The sequence below is a fragment of the Microcebus murinus genome, chromosome 15 (genome assembly GCF_040939455.1).
Source record: "Microcebus murinus isolate Inina chromosome 15, M.murinus_Inina_mat1.0, whole genome shotgun sequence".
Taxonomy (NCBI): Eukaryota; Metazoa; Chordata; class Mammalia; order Primates; family Cheirogaleidae; genus Microcebus; species Microcebus murinus.
The window spans coordinates 1,217,123-1,245,042 of record NC_134118.1 but is presented as its reverse complement, the minus strand read 5'-3'; positions in this window follow the sequence as shown (position 1 = coordinate 1,245,042).

The following is a 27,920-nucleotide window of genomic DNA, read 5'->3' as shown; positions in this document are numbered from 1 at the left end:
ACCCCAGGAAACACTGAAACAGCTGCCATAAAATATAAACATCCATAATGCTCAGAAACTTTGCTGCCAAAGTGTATCTGAAGCACCAACTTGTCCTACTTTGGCTCCAGGCTGACAGAGAGGAGTAGCATGCGATCTCAGAATCTCCATAGGGAGCAGGAGAGCAAATACAGAATGCAAACACCGCTTATTTCTAGAAAGTCTTACCCAAAAGACTTTTCTACATATGTCGAATGGATTGCTGTCATTATCACCTGGCCTGAAACCCTCTCCTTAAACAAAATGAAGCTATCCAGTCAGGCAGATCCAATCAGATTGGATCTGGCCCAGCCCCACTGCACTCCAGAGCTACGCCAGCTACACCTTCATAAGCTCATGCTACCTGCAAAAGCCAGCCCAAGGCTTTGGGGCAGAGTCCCTGAATCACAAATCTTTACTGTTAGAACATGTTCTGTGTGTTTAAAAAGAACACCAAAATATTGAATTAAGTGAAGTTACCAGGGTGACCGCAGCTTGGTAAGAGCCCAAGAGACTGCCATAGACAGAGGGAAATCAAGGTACGGGAGAGAACGGCAACAGCTCCCACTCAAGTCACCAGGTAGAAGCCCTCGGGGAGAGGTGGGGAAAGGCCTAGCTGTGGCCTCCCTGTGGGGCGTGGGCCTCGCCCCTCAGGGTGGCGGGGCTGCAGCTTCTCCAGGGGGGTGTCTGGGTCTGCACTCCCGGCAGTCTTGTGCATTCGTGCATTGTATCTTCTTACAAACTGAGTTTTTAAAAGTGTTCCTTCAGCTTTTCTTTTGTATTCTTTATATTCTCTTTTCAAAATTTATTTTTTGCCAAAAGACTCATTCTCCCTCTAGAAAATCTTAGAACCAACTCTTAAACAGACAGCGAGCCCTGGAGAAGTCTGCAAACTGTTCTCCATGACGGGGAGGAAGGGCTCACATTTCTTGAGCGCCTCTCACATGCCAGCCACTCACCTTCTATGATTTCATTGTTTCATTAAAATAATTATTTTCCTCATTTGGATAGTTTTCTCTATTTTCCATATGAGAAAACTGAGACATGACAAGCCCTGCCCAAAGTCATATTTTGAGTAGGCGTGAAAGTGGGCTCTGCTGCCAAGCCAGCCCCGTGCAGCGAGTCCCCCTTTAAGTTGAGACTGAAAATCATCCTCAATGGCCATGACAGGAAGAGCACCCATGGCCGAACAACAGGAAGCTCTTGCTTAAAGCTGACTAAATTCTAGCAAATTGTTCTCTTTTCGTCTTCCGCTGTCTTCAGTAGGATTGGGGTCACCATCTCTGGTGACCATCTCTGGCTTAAAACATTTTACATACTTATTTTCATTTTGTGGCCTAGAGTGAAAGTTCCCAATTCCTGTTATCTTTGTTAGAATGGCTACTCCTTGGCCTTAAAGTGCCTTCCTTCTTCTCCACCACATGCCTTTTAAGGAGGTGCCTCTTTACAGCGAGCAGGCCACCCTGATGAAATGCAGGGACAGGCTCTGACCAGAGAGGTCTGGGTCTCACTCTGAGGCCTGCCATTCCCAGGCTGTGTGGATCTGAGCAAGTGACTTTACCCTCCTAGCCTCATTCTCCTCAATTCTAAAACAATAATAATGCCTAACTTCGGTCCTTGCCTGCTAGAGTGGCCACTGCGTTGGTGCTCTGGGGCTTGGACCCTGGCTAGCCAGAAAATAAACCTCCTCTTGTGTGATTGCATCCTTGATGTCTCTGCTTCTCTGTCCGGTGGGGCTGTGGAAGGTTGGTCTCTAACATTTGGGGGCTCGTCCAGGATTTGCCTTCCCCACAGACTACTGGATAGAATTCAGGGCTGAGGGAGGAGTGTGAAAATCCACCCCGGACTAGCCAGGTGTGGTGTTGGGCAAGGGACGCGGAATTCCCTTGCAGGACCCCGAATCAGGACGCCGGCACAGGACCTAGGCGGACGCGCTGGTGGGTCGCCAGTTGGAGCCAGGTGGAGACGTCCTCTGGCCCCGTTGGGACTCCGGAGCTGACCTTGTAGCCTAGGGCTCAGTCAGGAGGAGCTGGAGCTGACCTTGTAGCCAAGGGCTCGATCAGGAGGAGACCGGGGAGTAGGTCCAGACTAGGTTAGGCTGTCTGTTTACCTCACTGTCCACTTGTCTGTTGTCTGCTTTGTTTGTTGCCGGCTTTCTGTGTGTGTGTGTGTGAGTGAGTGTGACATCTCTCGTTGGCTTGTTGGAGTCTCTGGGTTCTATGGTTTCAGCCCGAGAACCCATCAGGGTTGCATGGGTTTTCGGGCTGGGGCAGTGGAATCTGGGGACCCACGAAAAGATCCGCAGGGGCGACTAGAATCTCCAGGTGAGTATTCCCCTGCATGGGCTGGCAGCACACAGTGGATCTCCTGCCGCCCGTGCCAGGAGTGGCTAGTGCGGGAGGGGCACGGCTGTTACCTCCATAGGGAGTGAAAGGCTAGGGATTCAGATCCTTGTCCCCAGTGCCCCAACTGCGGAATATCGGTTTGCACATCTGCCTATTATTGACTAGCCATGGGACAGGCTCTGACAACGCCGTTGTCCATCCTGGTGAGCCATTTTAAGGATGTCAGGGCAAGGGCACACAACCTGTCCCTGGAGGTCAAGAAGGGAAAGTTTGTTACCCTTTGTGAGGCGGAGTGACCCACGTTTGGAGTGGGGTGGCCCAGGGAGGGCTCGTTTGATGCCTCCTTGATTGAAAAGGTAAAAGGGGTGGTATTTGGCCACCACGGCCACCCTGATCAGATCCCCTATATTGTGGTCTGGCAAGACTTGGTTCTAGACCAGCCACCCTGGCTGAAGGCCCCCCTACCTGCCCCGAGGGGAAAGGCGGAAGTTCTGGCAGTTAAAGAGGTCAGAAATGAGAGGGCACGGAGTCCGAGGTCCGTTGGGACGCCAGTGTTGCCAGACTCCAATCTCCAAGAATCTGAGAGACCTAATTAATCTTTTAGACTCTGTTCTTTTTACTCATCAGCCCACCTTGGATGATTGCCAGCGGTTGCTTAAGGTGCTCTTCACAACGGAGGAAAGAGAAAGGATTCAAGGGGAGGCGCGGAAGCTGGTTCCGGGGGAGGACAGCAGACCTACTACAAACCCAAGAACAATCAACCGAACTTTTCCCCTTGAACAGCCGCTTTGGGACTACGATGAGGCTGAAGGTAGGGAGCGTCTCCGGGTCTACCGCCAGACTCTGATGGCTGGTCTCCGTATGGCGGCGAGAAAGCCCACCAATTTGGCCAAGGTAGGAGATGTTCGTCAGGAGCCCGGCAGCATACTTAGAGAGGATCATAGAGGCCTTCCGGCAGTACACCCCCATAGATCCCACAATGGAGGAGAATAAGCCGCTGTTATGATGGTGTTTGTCAATCAGGCGGCCCCCGACATTAGGCGCAAGGTGCAGAGAATAGATAGATTAGGCGAGAAGACTCTGCAGGACCTGTTAGAAGTGGCGGAGAAGGTCTATAACAATAGAGAGATGCCAGAAGAGAGGTTAGAGAGGATCAGGATAGAAGATAAGAAATTCCAAGCTGGGGAAGCACGGAAAGCAAACAGAGAGATGGCTAAAATCCTGCTAGCCCCCACAAGAGATGGGCAGATAGGGTCAGAGGAGAGGGAAAGGCCCCGGCGGGAGAGGCTAGGAAAGATCAATGTGCCAATTGCAAGGAGCATGGGCATTGGGCCCGAGAGTGCCCCAAAAAGAAAGGGGGGCGAAGACTTGGAGGTCCTGAAAAAGTCATGGTTGCAGGACAGGTGACAGATGAATAGGAAAGACGGGGTTCGGTCCCCTCCCCGAACCTAGGGTAACTTTGCAAGTGGAGGGGAACCCAGTCAGCCTCCTCATAGATACAGGAGCAGAACATTCGGTACTAACGGAAGACACAGGAAAATTGTCCAGTAAGACCAGTTGGGTGCAGGGGGCAATAGGAGCCAAACTATATCGGTAGACAACACAGCGGAGATTGGATTTGGGTTCAGGACAAGTGAGTCACGCCTTTATGGTCATCCCTGAGTGCTCCACGCCGCTACTGGGAAGAGACATCCTTACCAAGCTTAAGGCTCAAATTCATTTTGAAGAAGAGGGAGTAATAATAACAGGGGTCACTCAGATCCTGGCCCTGACACAGGCAGATGAATATAGACTGTACTAGCCCACAAAAAACAGAGAGGAAGGCATGGAGCAATGGCTCTGTGAATTTCCCATGGTGTGGGCCGAGACAGGGGGCACAGGATGGGCAAAACACCGGCCGCCTCTTTACGTTGAGTTAAAACCCGGGGCCGAACCAGCCCGAGTCAGACAGTACCCCATGTCCCAGGAAGCCAGAGTGGGAATTACGCCCCATATTCGGAGACTCCTGGACAGTGGGATTCTCCGGAAATGCCAGTCGGCCTGGAACACCCCCCTGTTGCTGGTGAAGAAACCAGAGGGGTAAGGACTATAGGCCTGTGCAAGACCTCAGGGAAGTCAATGTAAGGGCCCTGGATATCCACCCTACAGTCCCTAACCCCTATACTCTGTTGAGCTCTCTCTCTCCCACGCTGTCTTGGTATACCATCCTAGACCTAAAGGATGCCTTCTTTAGCCTGGCGGTGGCAACACGCAGCCAGGAGATTTTCGCCTTTGAGTGGCAGGACGACAGAGAGGAATTCATGGAGAGGTGACGTAGAGGAGACTGCCCCAGGGGTTTAAAAACTCACCTACACTGTTCAACGAGGCCCTCCATGATGACCTTGGGTTTTCGGAAAAGGCTTGACCTCTGTATGAAGGGTGTAAGGCAGGGCGAGCATGGGAGTGGACTGTGCAAATGGAAGACGCTTTTGAGGCCCTGAGGGCAGCCATGCTAGAAGCCCGGCCCTAGCACTCCCTGATCCTACAAAAGAGTTTCACCTGTTCATAGATGAGAAGAGGGGAATACCCAAGGGGGTACTCACGCAGGCCCTGGGACCCTGGAAGAGACTGGTGGCGTACTTGTCAAAAAAAACTAGATCCGGTGGCGGCGGGGTGGCCAGTGTGCTTGTGAATCATCGCAGCCACAGCCCTGTTGGTCAAAGACGCTGATAAGCTCACCCTAGGGCAGCGGCTGCAGATCACCACCCCGCACGCCATAGAGGGGGTTCTGAAGCAGCCACCGGGACGGTGGATCACAAATGCGAGGCTGACTCATTACCAAGGATTTTTGCTGGACGCACCCCGCATCGAGTTCCGGGCCCCTGCTGCCTTGAATCCGGCTACGCTTCTGCCAACCCCCGCTGCAGCCGCACCTGAACGTGAGTGCCTTGAGATCCTAGCCGAGGCCCAGACGACCCGTAGAGACTTGAAGGATCGCCCACTTCCAGGTAGCGACCTGACCTGGTTCACGGACGGAAGCTGTTTCGTCCGGGATGGACACAGGTACGCAGGGGCGGCCATAGTAGACGACCAAGGTAAACTTGTCTGGGCGACACGCCTTCCGCAAGGGACATCTGCTCAGAAGGCAGAACTAATAGCGCTGACGGAGGCTCTTAGCCAGGCCTGAGGAAAAAGGCTGACGGTGTACACTGACAGCCGCTATGCCTTTGGGACTGTGCACATACATGGGGCCCTCTACAGGGAAAGGGGCTTCATCACGGCAGAGGGAAAGGAAATTAAGCACATGCCTGAAATACTCCACCTACGGGAGGCTGTTTTGCTGCCAAAGGCAGTGGCGGTAGTCCATACCCCGGGACACCAGAGCGGGGATTCCATGGAAGCACGGGGCAATCGGAGAGCAGACGCTGAAGCTAAGAAGGCTGCGGAAGGCACTCCGCAGCCAAACATCCTGCACCTTAGCCTGCCACCCCCAGGCATGGGACGGTTGCCTCCTCTGCCGGACTATTCCAGTGTAGATGAGGTCTGGGCCTCAGAGCAGCTACGTGTAAGCAAAAGTGAAGATGGCTGTTTGCGGGACGAAGGGCATCGCCTAATAGTGCCAGAACTCTTAAGACGCCACCTGTTAGAACACCTGCATCAGACCACACATCTAGGGAAGAGAAAGATGCTGCAACTGCTGGACACTGCTCAACTAAGGTTCAAGTCACAAGGACGGGTTGCAGATGACATCGTCAGAAGCTGCCGAGCCTGTCAGGTCATGCAGCCGGGGAGGACCAGAGGGACCCACGCAGGTACGAGGGAAAGGGGGAGGCAGCCAGGACTATTTTGGGAAGTGGATTTCACAGAGGTCAAGCCTGGGAAGTATGGGTATCGTTATTTACTAGTCATGGTAGGTACGTTTTCCAGATGGGTAGAAGCCTTCCCTACGAAAGGAGAAACAGCTTTGACAGTAGCTAAGAAAATATTAGAAGAAATAGTCCCCAGGTATGGACAGCTAGAAGGGATAGGATCAGATAATGGACCTGCGTTTGTCTGTCAGGTTAGTCAAGGGCTGGCCCAGGCTATGGGGATAGATTGGAAATTACATTGTGCATATAATCCCCAGAGCTCTGGGCAGGTAGAGCGAATGAATAGAACAATAAAGGGGACCCTGACTAAATTGGCCCTGGAGACTGGTGGAGACTGGGTGACCCTCCTTCCCTTCGCCCTGTTCCGAGCCCAGAACACCCCTTATCACTTGGGTTTAACCCCTTTTGGAAGTCGTGTACGGCACACCCCCTCCTGTAGTTCCTAGGATGAGCCCTGAGGCTCTTCCGGGACACCCCAAAGAAGTGTTACAAGCGGTGCAGGCTCTGCAACGTGTCCACAGTCAAGTATGGCCAGCCTTCCGTGCTATCTACCGGCCTGAGGAGGAGGGTGCCGGACACCCGTTTCACCCACACCAGCCGGGGGACTGGGTGTGGGTGAAACGGCATAACAGCAGAACTGTCGAGCCGAGGTGGAAGGGCCCCTATCAAATTATTCTTGTTACCCCCACTGCTCTTAAGGTCAATAGAATAGTAGCGACCTGGATACACCACTCCCACGTGAGACCTGCTAATAAAAAAGACCAGGAGCGGTGCCAGGACCAGTATAGAAAGCAACTGCAGACCCGAAGAATCCTCTGAAGAACAGATTGACCCGAGTGGCAGCGACAGCCCAGGACTGCTGACACAGACTTGGACTGGGGTTGTGGCATCTAAAGATTGACTGGGTGACAAACATGGACGGGTCGGGGTGGGGGTTGGTTGTTGTGTTTTTGGGATGTTGTGTTTTTGGTCTAATGTTTTTGGGGTAGAGACCTACAGCTGTACTTACCGTCCCGAACCCCCACCAACCCCATAACCTTACATGGGTCTAAAAATTGCTGTATAATGGTGTTAGTGTTCCCAAAAATCATATACCACACTGAGGAGACAATGTATGAGGGCATAGGCCGAAGAGTCACCCACCTAATTTTTGAAAGAAAAAGAGAGCCCTTCACAGCCATAACCCTGGCTACTCTTTTTGGCTTAGGGGCAATAAGAGCAGGAACTAGTATCTCTTCTCTGGCAGTGCAGCAAAGAGGGTTTAATACTCTGAGGGCAGCTGTTGATGAAGATATTGTAAGGATAGAAGAGTCGATCTCACACCTAGAAAAGTCACTAACCTCCCTATCCGAGGTAGTGCTCCAGAACCGGAGGGGGTTAGATCTAGTGTTCCTCCAGCAAGGAGGACTGTGTGCTGCCCTCAAAGAAGAATGTCGTTTCTATGCAGACCATACGGGAGTTGTTAGAGAATCTATAGCTAAGGTCAGGGAAGGGCTTGCCCGCCGCAAACGGGAATATGAACAGCAAGCAGGTTGGTTTGAGTCTTGGTTTAACAGTTCCTCCTGGTTAACAACGCTACTATCCACCCTACTAGGCCCACTCATTATGCTAATCTTAGTCCTTACTTTCACGCCATGTGTAATTAATAGACTAGTAGCTTTTATGAAAGAACAGATAAACACTGTCCAGCTACTAGTATTGCAACAATAGCAGCAGCTACAGTCAAGTGCTATAGAACTAGAGCACCTAAGAGACCTTGAGGACGAGCAAGAATGCTTGTCTGCTACCTAGAGAAAGGGGGGAATGTAGGGCAGAGGAAGGGCAGAGGAATTTGTAGGACAGAGGAAGGGCAGAAGAATTCTTCCAATTGTCGGGAATTTACTTGGGTGGGGCAATGAGCTAACCGCAAACTTTTGCCTCTGGTCATTGCTTGCTTGCTACACCGCTGTATGGGGAGTTATGGGATGAGGTCATTGAAGCACGGGCGACTGGCCCATCAGGCAATACAGGGCAACCAACCCGCCAATTATTTCAAAAGGCAATAGTGGGCAACCAATCATTTTAAAGGTCAACGCATGATCCATGCGTAGTCAGCTTGTGCGCAGCTTGTGCACCATGGGGATAAAAGGCATGCCGTTGTTCCGGTCGGGGTCCTTGCCTGTGAGAGTGGCCACTGTGTTGGTGCTCTGGGGCTTGGACCCTGGCTAGCCAGAAAATAAACCTCCTCTTGTGTGATTGCAAAAAAAAAAAAAAAAAAATGCCTAACCTCATGGCGGGTGGGAGGATTAAAAAATACATAGACAGCTCCTGGTGCACAGTGTGTGCGCCCCCAAATGAAGAGATGCTTAGCATGAACATTTGTTCTCCAAGTAAACCTGCTATGTATTCAGTGAAGTGCAAAGATTTCCAACCTGTTCTTTAAGGTACAATTTGCATTACTGGGAAGACCCTGGTCAGTGACTCTCCAGATGGTCACTCTGAATGCCACTACCTGGATGCGGCAGGAATTCCACTGCGGCGGCAGGCCAGGCCTTTGCGTGGCACAGCTGGCACGTCACATGCTTTCCACTGTTTTGCTCTTTAGGTTTCCAGGAGATTTTGACATTGCCATGCAAGGTTTTCAACAGCACCTCTGTGCAACATGCCCAAGCCTGTTTCAATCGATGTAGTGGTGACTGCGTAGCTATATTTGTGACGCTGCGCAGGGGTTTCTGGTGCACACCCTGAGCAGGACCCGTGCTGTGAGAATGCCTGGGTTCCGGCAGTAGAGTAGCACCTCTTATAAAGCAACTCTGTGTGACTCATGCAGAATCCAAGGGACAACATGGGTGTCAGACCCAGAAGGGAACTGGCTGAGGGGGACAGGGGTGGGAGGGAGATTTTCCATCATTATATCCTTTTGTAACTTTTTAAACTACATGAATGTATTTTTAAAAATAAATAGTTTTGTTTTTTATTAAAAATAAATATTTATAAATAGGTATTTCACATACAGAGCTCTGGAGAATTTGGTTTGGTGTCAAAGAACTACAGAGAACACCAAAAATTATGAGATTTGTCATTTGTGGGCCTGGGCACCAGACAACTTTCCAAATTCAAGATGTTTCAGGGGCTCTGAAGCATTTTGCAGAGTCAAATTCATACGTGACTTAAACGTGTAGAGTCAGGTTCTCATGTGATTCAACATGGGAAAACTCCTTATGAACCTTTTGTGTAAAGCACAGAACTACTTGAACCTCTGAGAAGAGCGTGGAGGACATCCAGCCTTTCATTCCAGTGGCGAGGAGCCAGCGCTTGGAGATGTTTCTCTACCGAGATGCTCACAGAAGAGGCCTGGAAAGAGTTCTCTAGAAAAGAATTAGAAAGCACACCAGGAAACTGATCACCAAAACTGGGCACATAGTGGCAAAACTTCTTGTCAGCTCTAAAAATGGACCCTTTTGAAAATATTTTTAAGAAGCAAAGAGAGAAACCAATGTGATATATTTCCCAATTCATCACAAAAGAGGCCCAATTAAAGAAAAAATCAAACAAGTTATGAAACAGTTAACGAAGGACAGAAAAAGCCTGTAAGAATTTGAAAGGCACTACTAGAATTGTTTGAATTACCAAGTAACTCCACTAAAACTTTGCTAAAATAACAGAATTCAGAGTCTGCAGTAACTGGTCAAACCAGGAATATCTCTTCTCATCTCTCACCAGCCTCCCCCCCCACCTCTCCTACTTCTCTACTTCAAGTTGAATTTATTAAAGTATATTAAATTTTAACCAGTTATTATTTAAGCCTTTGACTCTCAAATCTGCACACAAAAATTTGGAATTTCTGGTGCAGATAAGTTTATTATATAACAGCATGTGCCAACTATTCATAAGTCAAAGATATTATATCCTAACTTTAACACTAAGGAACATCTTTTTAGTGCACCATTCTTAGCTGATGTTTTTTTCTTGTTTCTTCAATATTAAATCTTTTGTTAGAGATTTGTTTGGCCAAAAGATTAACAAAAACAAATAATTCCACCATGCCAATAGTTACAAAGCTTTTAAAAATATCATTTCTTTAGTGCTATATGCATTTAGGTATCCTTTGTATATTTTTCATAAATGCTAAAAACAAACAAGACTATTCCATCCTGGCTATTTACCATATATATCCTATTCATAATCAGTGCTGCCTGCCAACAGGGTGTTCCTTCAGGATTTTTGTTCTTAAGTATTCTATGGTGCAGTTTAGCTAGCTGAGCAAATCCATTTAAAGGGTACAGAAATTGACCCTCAAAATGTTACACAGCATGGAAATGCTTTGGCTTTTCTGAACTTCCAGTACAGAGTATATTTGAGCAGATTAATTTAGGAGCTTTGCATCTCTACTTTCTCAGTTTCCCTTAACTGCCATCTGAGATTCAATCTTTACATTAGAAGCCCTCCAAGTTGCTGGTTACCTTGGGGAACAGGACTGGGAAAATAGGAAGGAGTTAGTATAATACTCGAATGTTTTAAAGGGCAAAACAGATCTGCAAAATTGTTTGTGTATTGGCAACTTCATTAACCACTTCGGGACCGCGCTCACCAGCCGCGAAACCTTGCCCACAACCGATACTCATAGTCTGCACGACAGTTTGTGCTGTGCATTGATAACAAATCCATTTTGCTCTTGTGTGATGAGGAAAGCTTGAAAGCACTGAAAAGCTTTTACTTCACAGGCAGCTTTTCTTGTCATGTAAATCAGAATAGGTAACATATACATATATGTTTTCATTATGTTATTTTTAAATGTTCACAATTTTATTTTGATAAATGAAGAATTAGAAAAGTCATATCATAGCTGTTGGCTAAAGTTGATGCTCAGCTGTGTGCATTCATCTGTGGCTATCGACTATAGTCAACGCTTGTACCGAAGTGGTGAATTCCGATCTCTTGTCTGATTGCTGTAGCAAGGACTTCCAGCACTATGTTGAATAGAAGTGGAGATAGTGGGCAACCTTGCCTTGTTCCAGTTCTAAGTGGGAATGCTTTCAATTTTTCCCCATTCAGTATAATGTTGGCTGTGGATCTGTCATATACGGCTTATATTATTTTTAGGTAAGCCCCATCTATGCCTATTTTGTTAAGTATTCTTACCATAATGAGTGTTGAATTTTGTCAAATTCTTTTTCTGCATCTATTGAGAGGATCTTATGGTCTTTATTTTTGCTTCTGTTTATATGATGAATTACATTTATAGATTTGTGTATATTGAACCATCCCTGCATCCCTGGGATGAAGCCCACTTGGTTGTGATGGATTATTTTCTTGATAAGCACTTGAATTCCATTAGCTAGAATTTTGTTGAGAATTTTTACATCTATATTCATAAGGAATATTGGTCTGTAGTTTTTTGTTGTTGTTGTTGTTGCATCCTTTCTTGATTTTGGTATCAGGGTTATGTTCGCTTCATAAAATGTATTGGGGAGGTTTCCATCTTTCTTGATGTTGTGGAATAATTTCTGGAGGATAGGCACCAGATCTTCTTTGTAGGTGTGGTAAAATTTTGCCAATGACATGATATTATACCTAGAAAACCCCAAGGATTCAACCAAGAGACTCCTTGAATTGATAAATGAATTTAGTAACGTCTCAGGATACAAAATCAGTACACACAAATCAGAGGCATTCATATACACCAACAATAGTACAAGTGAGAACCAAATTAAAGACTCAATTCCCTTCAAAATAGCAACAAAGAAAATAAAGTACCTAGGAATACATTTAACTAAGGAGGTAAAAGACCTCTACAGAGAGAACTATGAAACACTGAAGAAGGAAATAGCAGAGGACGTAAACAGGTGGAAGAGCATACCATGCTCACAGTTTGGCAGAATCAACATTGTTAAAATGTCTATACTACCCAAAGTGACCTACAGAGTCAGTGCAATCCCTATTAAAATACCATCATCATTTTTCACAGATATAGAAAAAATAATTTTATGCTTCGTATGGAACTAGAGAAGACCCTGTATAGCAAAATCTATCCTAGGCAATAAAAACAAAATGGGAGGTATCAATTTACCAGACTTCAAACTATACAACAAGGCTATAGTAAGACTGGCACAAGAGCAGGGACATTGACCAGTGGAATAGAACAGAGAACCCAGATATAAAACCATCCTCATTTAGCCATCTAATCTTTGACAAAACAGACAAAAACATACACTAGGGAAAAGAATCCTTACTCAATAAATGATGCTGGGAAACTGGATAGCCACATGTAGAAGACTGAAACAGGACCCACACCTTTCACCTCTCACAAAAATCAACTCATGCTGGGTAACAGACTTGAACCTTAGGTGTGAAACTATTAGAATTCTAGAAGAAAACGTTGAAAATACTCTTCTAGACACTGGCCTAGGCAAAGAATTTATGAAGAAGACCCCAAAGGCAATCATAACATCAACAAAAATAAATAAATGGGACTTGATCAAACTAAAAAGCTTCTCCATAGCCAAAGAAACTGTCAAGAGAGCACACAGACAACCTACAGAATGGGAGAAAATTTCCACAAGCTACACATCTGATAAAGGGCTGATAACTAGAATCTATTTAGAACTCAGGAAAATCAGCAAGAAAAAAAATCAAACAACCCTATCAAAAAGTAGGCAAAGGACATGAACAGAAACTTTTCAAAAGAATACCAAATAATTGCAAACAAACATATGAAAAAATGCTCAACTTCTCTAATCATCAGGGAAATGCAAATCAAAACTACAATGAGATATCACTTATCTCCAGTAAGAATGGCCTTTATCAAAAAGTCCCCAAATAATAAATGTTGGCTTGGATGTGGAGAGATAGGAACACTCCTACATTTCTGGTGGGACTGCAAACTAGTTCAACCTCTGTAGAAAGCAATATGGAGATACCTTAAAGCGATACAAGTAGATCTACCATTTGATCCAGCGATCCCATTACTGGGCGTCTACTCAAAAGAACAAAAGTCACTCTGTGAAAAAGACACCTGCACTCTAATGTTTATAGCAGCATAATACACAATTGCAAATATGTGGAAACAACCTAAGTGCCCATCAATACATGAGTGGATTAATAGAATGTGGTATATGTATACCATGGAGTACTATTCAGCTATACAAAACAATGGTGATATAGCACCTCTTGTATATTCCTGGATAGAGCTGGAACCCATTCTATTAAGCAAAGTATCCCAAGAATGGAAAAATAAGCACCACACATACTCACCAGCATATTGGTATTAACTGATCAATACATAAGTGGACATATAGGAATAACATCTATTGGGTGTTGGGCAGGTGGGGGGAGGGAATGGGTATATACATACATAATGAGTGTGATGCACACCAACTAGGGGATAGACACACTTGAAGCTCTGACTCAAGGGGGGAGGAGGCAAGGGGAATATATGTAACCTTAACATTTGTACCCCCATAATATGCTGGAAAAGATTAAAAAAGGAAAGAAAAAGACTTACTGTAATTTTTAAAGCCCAAATGAAAACACTTAATTTTAATAAGTTGTCTTTTAAATTGTATTATAAGAGAAGAAATTAAATTATTTTAAGTATAGTATTTATCTCAATCAGAAAATAAAGCAAATGACTTCTGCTGACTTTTTTAAATTGATAAGTTGTTTATTTTAATTTTCTTAGAAAGAGAGATGGTCTCAGTCCCCCACCCCCCCCAGCTGGAGTGCAGTGACATTATTATAACTCACTGCAGCCTCGAACTCCTTCGGGGGCTCAAGCGATCCTCCTGTCTCAGCCTTCTGAGCAGCCAGGACACAGGCATGCACCACCACGCTACCATTAGGGGCGTTTTAGGCTTACGGAGAATTGAGAAACATACACAGCTCCTGCATTCCGCCACCACCCCTCATAGCTGCCCCTGTTATTAGCATCTGCACTAGTGTGGTGCCTTTGTTCCCGCTGATGGCTCAGTATTGATACATTATTACTAACTAAAGTCTGTAATTTACATTGGGTTACACTGTTTGTGTTGTACGGTTCTATGGGTTTCGAAAAATGCATGGTGTCCCATATCTGCCATAACAATATCATACAGAACAGTTACACTGCCCTAAAAATCCCTGTGTCCCATATATTCATCACTCCCTCCCTTCCTCAAACGCCTGGAAACCACTGGTCTATTTCTTTTCTCCACAGTTTTTAAATTTCGAGCATGCCATAGGTGGAATCATGCAGTATTTTCAAATTGGCTTTTCCCTTAGTAATATGCATTTAAGGTTCCTCCATGTATTTTTCTTGGCTTGGTAACCCCTTTCTTCCCAGTGCTGAATAAAATTACATTGGCTAGATGTACCAGTTTGTCTATTCATATATTAAAAAGGAAACTTGGTTGCTATTAAGTTTTGGCCATTATCACTAATACTTCTAGAAACATCTATGTGCAGGTTTTTGTGTGGACATAAGTTTTTAACTCATTTATTTTTGCTGAATTATATGGTAAAATCCTTTCCATACTCTGCTGTACATCATGCCTTCCCAACAGCGATGAATGAGAGTTCCTGCTGCTCCATAGCTTTGCCAGCATTTCATATTGTCAATGTGTTGGATTTCAGGCATTCTAGTAGGTGTGCAGTGGTATCTCATCATGTTAATTTTCAATCCCTAATGACATATAATATGCATCTTTTAATATGTTTCTTGGCCCTCTGTGTATTTTTTGGAGATGTCTTTTCAGATTTTGTGGCCATTTATTTTTTAATCTGTTTGTTTTATTTTTTATTGTTGAGTCTTAAAAGTTCTTTGTATATTTTGTATTTCCATAGCAGCCTCTTTTGAAGAGCAGAAGTTTTTACTTTTAAAGAAGTCCCACTTGTCAAGTTTTTCCTTTATGGATTATGTTTTTGTTGATAGACCTGAAAATTTATTGCCTAAATCACCAAAATTTTCTTTATCGTTATCTTCTAGAATTTTTATGGCTTTGCATTTTACATTCAGGTCCATAATGAATCCATTTTAAATTAATTTTTGTAAAAAAAATAAGGTCAATGTCTAATTCATTTTTTTTCACATTGAAAGTCAGTTGTTCCAACACTGTTTGTTGATAGGACTGTCCTTCCTGACGGAATTGTCCTTGTTCTCTGTCGAGGGCTGGCTGTGGCTTTATTTGTGTGGGTCTGTTTCTGGATTCCCTGTTGTGTTCCATTTTTCCATTTGTTTGTTCTTTCACCAGCACCACACTATCTTGGTGATTGCAGCTTTATAGTATGTCTTAAAGTTGAGTATCTAACTTGGTCTTAAGAATTTATTTAAATTTTGTCTTTTGCCTATTGCTGACCATGGCAGCCTTAGCATTGGAGGAATGAAAATGTTCATTCATGAAGAGATGATTATATTTCACCTTCAAAATTATGGGAACAGAGATTTTAAGAGAGAAAATACTTTTTAAAAATGTATATTTTCCTTGAGTAATTAAGGGAAACTGGGAAGCTATTATCTTTTGATTTTACCAACTCAAAATTTTAAAGCAAAGTATTCTCTCAAAATAAGTCTACGTTTTAAACCTTAATCCTTTAAAGAATTAGAATATGAAGTGACCATAGTTTGACCCCATCTTACATCACTGCAAGGCCCAGGCAGAGACACTATGGCAATGTGACATTTATCACACTTCACCATGTGAAGCAACTTAACACACATTGTGAAGATGTAGGATGAAGAGGTATGAGATCCTTTATTTTTATTCAGTGCCAACCTGACATTCTTCAATAAAATCAATTCAATTTAATGCACAAGATTAAGTTCTGTGCCCATTGTTATGTTGGTCTATGTGGGAAACTCAGAGGTGAATAAAACATGATCTGTCCCTTTAGAGAACCCACAATCCAATGATCTATTGGAGTTCAGCCGATTTTCTAGTTAAAATCTTATGGGGTTATTTGCTCCACTTTTTCTCCTCCAAAATATTCAATACAAATTAATGTGCCTGTAATGCAAATCTATGGAATAATTGATGGCACTAAGTAATCAATAGCTGATTAGTTAATAATAATACAATGATAGTTTATGGCACTTTTAATCAATAACTGAAGAATAGAGTTCTCATCTCTTTCAATCTGCCTTTTAAAGCATATAAATAGGAAAAGAAGATCAGTCCAAGTTGGGACCACAGTGCCATCATGTTTCATGGCTACGTCTTGGAGTTCAGCGTTTTATCTGTTCCCAAGTGTGACAGTGTGGGGGCTGGGCAGAGTCAGGGCATATTGGTCTTGTCACCTCTTTTGTCCTGCATAGGTGTCTGGTTTGGGCTCATGCACCACATATCATTCTCATCTTCTGTCTGAAAACCTTCTGCAGGCTGCGCTAGACTCTTTCTGCCTCACCTGTCTTCTCCTGCTCTTGTTCTAGTCAATACCCTGACCTCAGTCTTCCCTGGGCTGCCTTCAGGTCTGGGAAACCCTCCGTGCAGATGGAGTCACTCACTCTTCCCCGACACGAAGCAACCCAACTCTCACCTTCCCCTGAAGCCTGGTGAGATGCTGGTGCACCGTCCATCCAGATGGTTCTGCGTTCTTCCTTCAACATCCCACAGGGACGCCTGTCCCGGTACACTGTGTTCATGTGTTCCCATTTACTTAATATTGTTTGTGTAAAAGTAAACAATCACCCGGTGGTATCTAGTATATAAAAAGAGGGCAATATCACAAACCTTAAAGTTACAGCAGATTTATTGAAGAAATATGTCTGTTCCCAAGTTGATCATGGCAGCCCCAGCATGGGTTGAATGAAAATATTCATCCACAGGGAAACAATTTTACTTCATCTTCAAAATTGTGGGAATGGAGATGTTTAAGGAGAAAATCCTTTAATACAAGCTTGTTGTATAAATAAAAACCCAGATGAATATTCCAGTGAGAAAGATCTTAAATTTGCATAGATTTTGATCATCGTTTTGAGGTAAAATGTAGGTTTAAGATTGAGTTCAGAAATTAGAGTTCCAGAGTCTAAGATGATTTTCACCAAATATCCAAGGATCTAAAAATTCCTTAATTTCATGTTCCCTCCTGCTAAGCATACCAAAATACTGGTCAGCCAACTTTAAATGGTTAACCAAATTTTTATAAAAGTGGGATGTAACAGTGTGAAGATTTGGAGCTTTGAAGTCAGACACACCACCTGGGACTTTGTCCACACCCCGCTAACAGCAGAGAAGGCTGGGGTGGAATGTCTGTGTCCTAACCATCCTCATGCCTTACGTGGGACAGGTGCAGTGTGGGGCCCCGGGTGCCCCAAAGTGGAGAGCGTGGACTCCACCCCTGCCCTGCAGGAGCTTAGCATGTGCTGGGGAACCTGGCCATGACAGGGGCAGTGGCGGTGGCAGAGTAAGCGCTCTAGGGAGTATGGCAGAGGGTGCGTGGAGTCCAGCCTGCAACAGGGCTCTCAGACTCATTAGAATCACCCCAGGGCTTTAGAGAATCCCGGCGTCCAGGCCACAGCCCAGACCAATTGAAATGGATGGACGCCTGGGGCTGAGGTGCAGGCAGCAGAAATTTGTCAACACCCAGATGATTCCAAGACACAGCCGAGTTTGAGAGCAGGGTACAGGTTCTGCCCCTATTAGCCAGATTGATAAAATCCAAACACAGTGTTATTTCACTTGACACAATGGCCGAATGACAGGAAAGACATTTTTCTGTCACCTAAATATAGAATGGGGCACACAGGGCAAGACTTGTAAGTGTATTGACTTCTCCTGGCCCGTGCCGCGTGGGCAGCTGAGACGGCCGGGAGGCTTGACGCCGTGTCTGTGTGGCGGAGGCCCGCGGGGACATGCCAGCCAGCAAGCAGCACCAGGACTCCGCCCCAGATCTGCTGCGTTCCGGAAATCCCAGAGGAGACCAGCACTTAGCCTGAGCATATTTGCCCTATTCTCATCAAACCATGGAATCCAAAATCACTCTTACGGAAATACTAATTAAGTTAAAAGTAGGTCCTTAGGATGGGCCCTGATCCAAGACGACTGATGTCCTTATAAGAAGAGAGGTGGGGTCACAGACACCCACCGAGGGACGACCATGCGGGGATGCGGGAGGAGACGGCCATCTACACGCCCAGGAGAGAGACCGCAGGAGAAACCAAACTTCTGACACCTCGATCTAGGACGTGTAGCCTCCAGAACTGTGAGAAACGCATTCCTGTTGCTCAGCCACTCAGCCTGTGGTGTTTGTTGCAGCAGCCCCAGCGATCTCACACACATTTCTTTTTTAAAAAATCTTTTTAGCAAGCCTCTGCTTAGTGCTTACAGAAACAGCACAACTTAGACTCATGAACACATAATTTTTTTCAATTTTGGAGGGCATGATTTCTGGAACATGCTTTCCTAACTATCAATCAGATGTTTCGTTTTGCTTTTTCTTTTCCAGAACCTATGCTAGATGTATTACTGTATTTTCTAATTTCAAGTACTTACTTCCATGTAATGCCCATTAGAAATGAAAATATAAGCTTTCTGTACATCACTGTCCCACATTATACTGCCCAGTCCTTAGTTTGGGACATGTTTGCCCCTGGTACACTGTGTGAGTGTTTACAAATTATTTTATATATGTCATTCATCTAATTATGACTTATCTGCTTTGTTTTGTCCACATAGCTGCTAACTGGAAAATAGTATTGAATGAAGTCACCTTTAGAAGTTTTCATTGTTTGCTATTATACTGGGATGTAATGCACGTTTCCTAATGAAAATCATATCTTTTTATTAAAAGTTTAAAAATATTTCCCAATAAATCTGTCATATACACTTAAGCTAAGAAAGAAGATCACACACACAAAAAGAATATTTATTATGATTGCATTTTGAAAAAAAGGTATGTATCTACATGTAGAAAAATGTCCCAAAGGCTATTTTTTGGCTGTAATGGAATTTTATTGGGTACTTTTGAATCACATCCATGCTTGCTTCACATTCTTAATAAGTGTTCTGATTTCCAAACACCAGAGTGAGAAAATAGAGAAAAAAGTCAATGTCGGAATTTTAATAATGCCCCAAACTGCAGAACGTAAGTTTGTTTGTTTATTTATTGTGGAAAATTTATTTTACTTTCATTCAGTGATTTTGTGCACACTGTCCTGTCTGGCCCTGCGATCTGTAGAGGAGTTGGGGAGCAGACAACTCTTCTCTCCCTGTGCTGGCTGTGGCCTCCTGGGCACTGAAGTAGCCCTGTGTGCACAAGAGCGCCATGGCTTTATTGATTGTGCTTTGTTCAGTGTCTGCTCCAACTCTTTTAAAAAAATTTTTACAGTTTTTAATTATTATGGGTACAAATAATTGTATATATTTATAAGGTACACAGGGTGTTTTGATACAAGCATACAATGGAAATTAATCAAATCAGGGTAATTGGGGTATCATCACCTCAGACATTTAACATCTCTTTGTGTTTGGAACATTCCAATTCCATTCTCTTAGTTATTTTAAAATATACTTTAACTTATTGTTGATTATGGTCACTTTGTTATGCCATCAAATATTGTTCATTCTAACTACCTAACTATATTTTTGCACCCATTAACATCTTCACTTTATCCTCGTCTCCCCAATACCCTTCCCAGCCTCTGGTAACTGTCATTCTACTCTCTGTCTCCAGGAGATCGATTATTTTTAGTATTTAGCTCCCACATATGAATGAGAACATGTGAGATTTGTCTTTCTGTGCTTGGCTTATTTCACTTAACATAACATTTTCCAGCTCCATCCATGTTGTGTATATGTACCACAATTTCTTTATCCATTCATCCATTGATGGACACTTAGGTTGATTCCATATCTTGGCTATTGTGAATAGTGCTGCAATAAACATGGAAGTGCAGATAACCTTTTGATACACTGAATTCCCCTTCTTTGGATATATACCCAGCAGTGGGATTGCTGGGTCACATGGCAGTTCTATTTTCAGTTTTTTGAGGAAACTCCATACTGTTCTCCACAGTGGTTGCATGAATTTACATTCCCACCAACATTGTGCAAAGGTTCCTTTCTCCACATCCTCACCAGCATTCATTACTGCCTGTCTTTTTGATGAAAGCCATTTTAACTGGGGTGAGATGATATCTCATTGTGGTTTTGACTTGCATTTCTGTGTTGAGTAATGATGTTGAACATTTATTCATTCGCTTGTTAGCCATTTGTATGTCTTCTTTCAGGAAATGGCAATTCAGATCCTTTGCCCATTTTTCTAAACCAGATTATTTGATTTTTTCCTATTGAGTTGTTGGAGCTCCTTATATATTCTAGTTATTAATCCTTTGTCAGACAAGTAGTTTGTGGGTTGTCACTTCACTTTGTTGATTGTTTCCTTTACTGTGCAGAAGCTTTTTAGATTGATGTGATCACATTTTTCTAATTTTGCTTTCGCTGCCTGTGCATTGGATTATTACTCAAGTAGTCCTTGCCCAGACCAATGTCCTAAAGCATTTCCCCAATGTTTTCTTTTAGTAGTTTCATAGTTTCATGTCTTAGGTTTAAGTCTTTAATCCATTTTGATTTGATTTTTGTATATGGCAAGACATAAGAGTCTAGTTTTGTTCTTCTGCATATGGATATCTAGTTTTCCCAGCACCATTTATTGAAGAGACTTTTCTTTCCCCACTGTGCGTTCTTGGAAACTTTGTCAAAGATAAGGTTACTAGGAATGTGTGGGTTTATTTGGGGTTTTTATTCTGTTCCATTGGTCTGTGTGCCTGTTTTTATGTCAGTGCTGTGCTGTTTTTGTTACTATAGCTCTGTAGTATAATTTGAAGTCAGGTAATGTGATTCTTCCAGTTTTGTTCTTTTTTTCAGGATAGCTTTGGCTATTCTGGGTCATTTGTGGTTCCATATAAATTTTAGGATTATTTTTTCTATTTCTGTGAATAATGTCATTGACATTTTAATGGAGATTGTATTGAATCTGTACATTGTTTTGGGTAGTGTGGACATTTTAACAATATTGAATCTTCTAATACATGAGCATTGAGTAGCTTTCTATTTTGTGTGTGTGTGTTCTCTTCAATTTCTTTCATCAGTATTTTATAATTTTCATTATAGAGATCTTTCACTTCTTTGGTTAAGTTAATTCCTATGTATTTTATTTGTAGCTATTGCAAATGGGACTACTTTCTTGGTTTCTTTTTCAGACTGTTTACTATTTGCATATAGAAATGCTACTGATTTTTGTATGTTGATTTTGTATTCTACAACTGTACTGAATTTTTTATCAGTTCTAATAGTTATTGGGTTGAGTCTTTAGATTTCTCTAGATATAAAGATTATATCATCTGCAAATAAAAATAATTTGGCTTCTTCCTTTCCAGTTTAGATGTCTTTTTTTTATTTCTCTTGTCTGATTGCTCTAGCTAGAACTTCCAGTACTATGTTGAATAATAGTTGGAAAAGTGGGTATACTTGTCTTGTTTCAGATCTTAGACAAAAGACTTTCAGTTTTCTCCCATTCATTATGATACAAGCTGTGGTTATGTCATATATGGCTTTTATCATGTTGAGGTAAGCTCCTTCTATATCTGGTTTTCTGAGAGTTTTTATTATGAAGGGATGTTCACTTTTATTCAGTGCTTTTCCGTACTGATTGAAATGATCATACAGTTTTTGTCCTTCATTCTGTTGATGTGATGTATCACATTGATTAATTTGTGTATGTTGAACCATCCTTGAATCCCTGGGATGAATTTCACTTGATCATGATAAATAATCTTTTTAGTGTGTTGTTGAATTTTGTTTGCTAGTATTTTGTTGAGGATTTTTAAATCTCTGTTCATCAGAATTATTGGTCTATAGTTTTTGTTTTGTCTTTCTCTGGTTTTGGTATCAGGGTGATACAGGCCTCAGAGAATGAGTTTGAGAATATACCTTCTGCCTCAATTCTTTGGAATAGTTTAAGTATTGGTATTACTTCTTCGTTGAATGCTTGGTAGAATTCTGCAGCAAAGCTATCGAGTCTTGGGCTTTTCTTTGATGGGAGAATTTTTATTACTGCTTCTATCTCATTACTTGTGATTGGTTTATTTAGCTTTTGGATTTCTTCCTGGTTCAATCTTGGTAGGTTGTATATGACTGGAAATATATCCGTTTCTTCTAGCTTTTCCAGTTTATTGGCATGTAGTTGCTCATAGTCTCTAATGATCCGTTGGATTTCTGCACTATCAGTTGCAATGTCTTTTTATTCATCTCTGATTTTATTTATTTAGGTCTCTTCTCTTTTTTTCTTAACCTGGCTAAAAGTGTGGCAATTTGGTTTATCTTTTCAAAAAAACAATTTTTGGTTTTTTGATCTTTTGTATTTTTTTGTTTCAATTTCATTTATTTCTGCTCTGATCTTTATTATTTCTTTTCTTCTACTAATTTTGGGTGTGGTGTGCCCTTGTTTTTCTAGCTACATTAATGCAGTCTTCCAACATGGAAAGATTCCCCACCCCACAGTGGTCATTCAGGGGCATATTGTTTAATTTCCATGTGTTTGTATAGTTTCCCGTGTTCCTCTTGTTATTGATTTCTAGTTTTATTCCATTGTGGTCAGAGAAAACAATTGGTCTGTTTTCAACTTTTTGAATTTTTTGAGACTTGTTTTGTTGCCTAACAGATGGTCCATCCTTGAGGATAATCCATGAGCTCAGGAGAAGAACATGAATTCTGCAGCTGATAATTCTGTAAATATCTACTGGGTTCATTTTGTCTATGGTGAAGATTAAGTCCAATGTTTCACTGTTGATTTTCTGTCTGGATGATCTGTCCAGTGCTGAGAATGGAGTGTTTAGTTATCCAATGATTACTGGGTTGGGGTCTATCTCTCTCTTTAGCTCTGATAGTACTTGCTTTATGTACCTGGTGCTCCAGTGTTGGGTGCATATATATTTAGGCTTGTTATATCCTCTTGCTAAATTGACCCCCTTATCATTCATAAGGACCTTGTTTGCCTCTTTTTACAGTTTTTGTCTTGAAATTTATTTTATCTGATAAAAATATTTCTATGCTTGCTCTTTTTTGGTTTCCATTTGCATGGAGTACCTTTTTCCAACCTGTTATTTTCAGTCTATGTGAGTCTTTTTAGGTGAACTGGGTTTCTTGTAGACAATATATAGTTGGTTCTTGCTTTTTTTTGTCCGTTCAGTCACTCTATGTCTCTTCATTAGAGAATTTAGTCCATCCACATTCAATTTTATTATTGATAGATAGGTAAGTACTTATTGCTGCCATGTTGTTATTTGATGTCTGGTTGTTTGTGGTCCTCTTTCTCTTCCTTCCTTCCTTCCTGTTTTTCTTTGTTAAAAGTGATTTTCTCTGGTAGTGTGTTTTAATTTCTTGCTTTTTATTTTTTGTGTATCTCTTATAAGTTTTTTGATTTGAGGTTACCATGAGGCTTGCAAAAAACATTTTATAACCAATTATGTTAAACATATGAGAACTTTGCTTACAAACAAAGAGAAATCTAACAGAAATACTACCCTTTAACTCCATCCCCCTCACTTTTTAACTTTTTGTTGTTTCCATCCATATCTTATTATACTATCTCTCTCTCAAAAAGTTGTTATTTTTGATAGGTTTTTTTTTTTTTTTTTTTTTTTTTTTTTTGAGACAGTCTCACTTTGCTGTCCAGGCTAGAGTGAGTGCCGTGGCGTCAGCCTAGCTCACAGCAACCTCAAACTCCTGGGCTCAAGAGATCCTACTGCCTCAGCCTCCCGAGTAGCTGGGACTACAGGCATGTGCCACCATGCCCGGCTAATTTTTTACATATATATATCAGTTGGCCAATTAATTTCTTTCTATTTATAGTAGAGACGGGGTCTTGCTCTTGCTCAGGCTGGTTTTGAACTCCTGACCTCAAGCAATCCACCCGCCTCGGCCTCCCAGAGAGCTAGGATTACAGGCGTGAGCCACCGCGCCCGGCCGATAGGTTTGTTTTTTAGTCTTCCTAATCAAGATATGAGTGGTTTCTACACCACAATTACAGCAATAGAGAATTCTGTATTTATGTCCTTACTGTTCCAGTTAGTTGTATACCTTCAGAATATTTCTTGTTGTTCATTAATGTCCTTTTCTTTCAAATTATAGAACTCCTTTTAGCATTTCTTGTAGAACAGTCTGGTGTTGATGAAATCCCTCAGCTTTTGTTTGTCTGGGAAAGTCTTCATTTCTCCTTCATATTTAATGGATATCTTTGCAGGATATAATATTCTGGAGCTAAGGGTTTTTCCTTCAGCATTTTGAATATGTCATGCCACTCTCTCCTGGCATGTAAGCTTTCCACTGAGAAGTCTGATGTCAGACATATTGGAGCTCCTTTATATGTTATTGTTTTCTTTTTTTTTTTTTTCTTGCTTCCCTTAAGACCTTTTCTTTATCCATGACTTTTGTGAGCTTAATTATTACATGCATTAAGGTAGCCTTGTTTGGGTTAAATATGCTTGATGTTTTGTGACCTTCTTGTACCTGAATTAATATGAATATATCTTTCTCTACCTTTGGAAAGTTCTCATTTATTATTTCTTTAATTAAACTTTCTACCCCAATCTCTCTCTCTACCTCCTCTTTCAGGCCAATAACTCTTCGATTTGCTCTGTTGAGAATATTTTCTAGATCTTGTAGGTATGATTCATTCTTATTAATCTTTTTTCTTTTTTGTCTTCTGATGGTGTGTTTCCAAATAGCCTGTCTTCAAACTCACTGATTCTCTCTTCTGCTTGGTCAATTTTGCTGTTGAGAGACTCTGATGTATTTTTGTTTGTCAATTGAATTTTTAAGCTGTAGAACTTCAACTTGAGTTTTTTTTTTTGTTATTCCAATCTCTTTGTTCATTTTCTCTGATAGGCTTCTGAATTCCTTCTCTGTGTTGCCTTGAATTTCATCAAGCTTCTTCAGGATAGCTATTTTAAATTCTTTGCCTGAAACATCACCTATTTCCATCACTGCAGGATTGGTCACTGGTACTTCATTTAGTTTTTTTGGTAGGGTTGTGTCTTCCTGAGTGTTCTTGATGCTTGTGGGTGTTTGTTGATGTCTGGGCATTAAAGAGTTAGGCATTTATTTTAATCTTCACAGTCTGGGGCTTGTTTGAACCCATTATTCTTGAGAAGGCTTTCCGGATACGCAAATGGAATTGAGTGTTGTGATCACTGCAGCTATATCAGCACTGGGTACCCCAAGTCAAGTAATGCTGTGACTCTTTCTGGCTCCTGGTGGTACCACCTTGGTGAGCTTGGGTAAGATACAAGAGAATTCCCTGGATTGCCAGGCAAAGTATCTCACTTTCTTTCCTCACCTTCTGTGCTGGGCTGCTGGAATTAGGGGAGGCATGATGTGGCCACTGCCTCATAGCCACCAGCACTGGGTTACACCTGAAGCCATCCCAGTTTCACCAAAGCCAGTAGTGACTGTTATTGGATACCTCTGATGTTTCTTCAAAGCCCAAGGGCTCCTTAGTCAGCAGATGGCGAATCCTGCCAGGACTGCATCCTTCCCTTCAGGGTAGCATGTTTCCTTCTGGCCCAGGGTGAGTCCAGAAATGCCATCCAGCAACTAAGGCCAGGGCTCAGGAGCTTCCAGAGTCTGCTTCATACTTATTTTACTCTGAGCTGGTACCAAAGTTGCAAAAGAAAGTCCTCTGAGCACTTTCTTTTCCTTTCTTCAGGTGGAAGAAAGCTCTCCCTGAGCCATGCTGCCTATAGTTGGGGGAAGGGTGGCACAGGCCCTGGCTTGGCTGCCACTGCTGGGTCACATGCACCCCAAGGTCACTGGCTCCAAGCCAGCACAGCCACAGGAATTGCCCAAGGACTGCAGCCCTGGTAGCTCAACTGCCCTAATGAATTTAGTCTAGGCCAGGCTGCTCATTGTCAATGGGTAGTGGGGACGCAGGCTTCAGGGAGGAGGGTTTCCCTCTAGCCAGGCTGGTCAAACGCTCTCCTGTGGGCACTGGCAAGATTCTGCCCTGTGCTGTGTCCCCTGTGCCAGGCAGCCCTGAGTTTCAGTGAAAAGTTCTACAATCACGTCACTCTCTCTCCCCTGGCACAGATTCTCTCCACTCTGTGGGCAGCAGCAGCTCCGCTGGCAGTGGGGGAGGGCTGGCATGGGCAATGCAAGACTGTCTTTCTGCGCTCTTCACGCCTCTTTCCTTGACGTAATGTTAGAGGCAGGTGGTATGATCACTCATCTGACTTTTGCTTCTTCTGAAGATGCTTGCTTGAGTGGACAGTTGTTGACTTAGGTGTTCAAATGGAGGGCTGATCAATCACTAGAGGTTTCTATTTGGCCACCTTGCTCTATCCCTTCACGGTACATGAGTTTCTAGATTGAGGGAGATACTAAGCCCAAATTAATGTAAATAGTTCCATGTCCCGTCAAATCATTTTGAAATTTCAAAACAATGAGTACACAATATGATTCTATAAGTTTTCTGAAAGAAAATCAAAACAGCAGTAATATCAACAAGTCACAAGAAAGAGCTAGGCATTAGAATTCAGCTTTGTTTTTTCCCAGCAGCTACATTGGTAGGCAGATTCCAAAGAAATAATGGTTTCAAAATTCTGAAGGAAAATCATTTTCTATTGAAAATTCTATTCCCAGCCAAACTATCAGTTGAATGGGAAGGCAGAAGAAAAATATTTTTTTTCAGACCTTTTCTTAAGAAGGTAATAGAGATGTGCTCCATCAAATAAGATCAATAAACCAACAAAAACAAATACATGGGACTCAGAAAACGGGAGCTCCAAGGCTGGGGTGTGCTAAAACAAGGTCAAGGGGATGGGTGAGTCATACAGGTGGTGGGGCATGGCTGAGACCAGATGGAAACACAAAAAGCACATTTCTAATCTGAGCAGTTACACACGCACACCATCTACCTCATGCTGGCAAGAGCTTTCTGATCTCTGTAGACAGCAGTGAAGATAAAAACTCAAAGCTATCAGGATAGGTGACATTATTTACATATAAATGGAATGCCCCTGGAAGAACACCTAGACACCAGTGCCCTGTGGCAGAAGGACAGCAGGCTGGGGAAAGCTGTCCAGGCAGCATATTCTTCACCTATTTGTTCCTTTAGACTTTTTACTAGGTAACGTAGCATAGCATCAAAAAAGGAATAAAATAAAACTCATTCTCTAAAATAATGACAAGAGATAAGAAGAGAGACAAAGTAGCCAGCACCTTTCTCTGAAGATGCTGACTTCATTCTTGAGTCCTACAGAGCAATGGTGATCAGAGGGACATGAGAGAAGAGAAGCATGGGCTGTAGGAAAGAATTATTTTAACAAGCAGGAAAAAACGTAAACATGAAATTATGTAATAAAAAAATCAAACAACCCCATCAATAAATGGGTGAAGGACATGAACAGAAACTTTTCAAAAGAAGACAGAAAAATGGCCAGCAAACGTATAAAAAAATGCTCAATATCTCTACTCATTAGGGAAATGCAAATCAAAACCACAGTGAGATATCACCTAACTACAGTAAGATCAGCCTTTATCAAAAAATCCCAAAGCAATAAATGCTGGCGAGTATGTGGAGATATAGGAACACTCTTACACTGCTGGTGGTACTGCAAATTAGTGCAACCTCTGTGGAAAAATATTTGGAGATACCTCAAAGAGCTACAAGTAGAACTACCATTTGATCCAGCAATAGCACTATTAAGTATCTACCCAAAGGAACAAAAGTCATTCTATAATAAAGATATCTGCACCCGAAT